Consider the following 2,503-nt stretch of genomic DNA (forward strand, 5'->3'; position numbering starts at 1 on the left):
AGACACCTTCTAAGTTTGTGAACCTTTATTTACTATGAATTATCTGGAGTGTAACTGGATGTGATACCATTATCAGGAAACTCATCTTGGAGAAACATCTCATTTATATGAATTTGTAAGTAAGTGATAAAAACAAAACGCTGGGGAAGATTGTTGAAATTTTTTCCACCCTTAAAGGCACAGCTAAAATACATGGTCTATAAAACACTGTGACAAATTCTTTAACAAAATACCAGAATCTAAACATTCCAGTGACTTTTTTCTTTCAGGGTAGAACATTGGAAGCCAAACCTTAGATAAGATCTAAGATACAAAATACCTTGGGACTTTCATTTTGGAATTGTTTTAGTAAAGAAGCACATTTTTAGGAGCGTTCTCAAGAGATATATAATGCTTGTCTTTTAAGATAGTTGCTAAAATTGGGGACCGAAATCTGGAACACCCTGAGCTATGTATATGCTCTTTGGCCACAACCCCTGCCCCCCCCCCGCCCCCCCCCCCCAGAGATTGAGAAGAAAGTGATAAAACTTTTTATGGGTCTCTTAAACTGGTTCAAAAAGATTCACATTGGTCATCCAAACACTTGTAAATGGCAGTGTCACTGAAAGATGTGCATTCCCTCTCTCCCACTGTGACTATTTTGAAGGACAGCATACATTTGCAATGTCATTTTGCTGTCACTCCTTTTGAGCTGTCTCTAACCATGCTAGGGTTTTCTTCCTTTTCTATACTCTTTTCCCTTCCCTGAGTGAGTAACAGCAGTCAAGAAGGCTTTTTAAATGCATAGTCAGGATGGCTGTTCATACTGGCTTCCAAAAAAAAAGATGCCATGATTTATATAAGGCCTTTCTGCTGAGCAAAATGTACGAACTTTTCTTTATACCATGACCTCTCAGTGTGTAGGAACTAACTGCAAATTTTTGAACTACTGCATTAAAACATTACAGTGCTGTAGAAGTGAAGTACAAAGAACAGCTGGATGAATTTGGGCCCAGAGATATCTCATTTCTCATGAAATCCAAAGAATCCTGGAGCTGTGAGACTTGAAATTTTAAGAACAAATTAACTTTTTTTTTCTCATGGAATTGAGGCACTGGTGAGAACAGTTTTTGAGAGGCATCATTTGGTGAATCGAAACAAAAGGATCTAGGCTTAGGGCTCTAGGACTCAGGCTCTTTCTTTTTCCAACTCTGGTAAATATTTACCATCTGCTTTCCATTTTTTAGTCACAGAAATGAGCTCTTATGGAAAAATCAATGTGGATTTATTATGGGCTTTTATGTGCTTGAAATCTTTGCATCAGTGTGGTCTTTGAAACAAAAGGTTGCTATAGAAAGGGTCACACATTTACAAGACAAAGGTTGGACCAGAAATAGCATTATGTCTGATGCCATAATGTAATAACACAAATTATACGTTTTCCTTGAATATATTCCGTGTTGCAAAAATTGTGTATTTAGTTTCATAGTCTGAAATAATTTTACATTTTATCATCATTAATAAGGGCATAATAAATGTGAGTTCAAACATAGACTTAGATCCAAATTGGCTTCCACTCTAGGTTAAAAAAATCAATAGTAAAACTGAAAATGAAGGCTGGGAGACCTACATGTAGATATTAACAAGTGTGTTGGCCATTATCCTTTGTGATTCTTCCCTTCCGATAGTAGTGACATGACTCTTCAAATCCATCACCTTGAGTTGAGCCTCCATGTACATAATGAGTCTGTTGGGTATTCATATGGCATGAAGGGTTTGTGCTGATTGTTCACCTATGGTCTTTTGGCTCCAAGCCTACCCTATAGTGATAGGTTTTTTAATGTTAGGACTATGTACCCTAGATGCCCTGCACTCTGGTCCATTCTGGCATCCTGTTGCAAGGTGACATGTCACCAAGTAGAACACCAGTGGGAATGAGAAAGAGGGAGGAGGGAGGCTTTCCTTCCTGTATCAAGCCCCTGTTAGCATCCCTCCAGTAGCACAGGGCAGCCCCCCAGCTTCTTCAGTACTTCCATGCTGGGGTGTCACACTCACCCTTCAGAGGTCTGCAGCAGCTGTGCAGTATCCTGTTCAGAAGTCAGAGCACCAGCCAATCTAATAAGAAATCTAGCCAACCATTCTCAGAGCTCCTCAGTTTTGGTATCATTCTTCATTTTTGTGCTAGAGGTGGGAGCTGCCTCCTGTAGTTACCAGTGCCCCAGTATTTTAACACCCGTGTAACCACTTCTCTGGATTAAATCCCCTCAATTTGAAAAGCCTGGTGTGGTTTCTGGTTTTCTTACTAGACTCTAATATAGTGCTATTATAGTGGAACACTGGTTTTCTTAAAATTATTACAATTATGATGAAATCACACTTATAAACAATAAAGGAGAGAAATTTTTCCTGCCCTAATTGATGTTAGGAGAACAAGGGATAAGTAGAGCAAAGTCCACAGACTTTCTACCAGTAACTGGAAATTACACGTCTGGAATGCTCTGGCCCTGTTGGCAGTGAAGCCTAG

The sequence above is a fragment of the Canis aureus genome, chromosome 24 (genome assembly GCF_053574225.1).
Source record: "Canis aureus isolate CA01 chromosome 24, VMU_Caureus_v.1.0, whole genome shotgun sequence".
Lineage (NCBI taxonomy): Eukaryota > Metazoa > Chordata > Mammalia > Carnivora > Canidae > Canis > Canis aureus.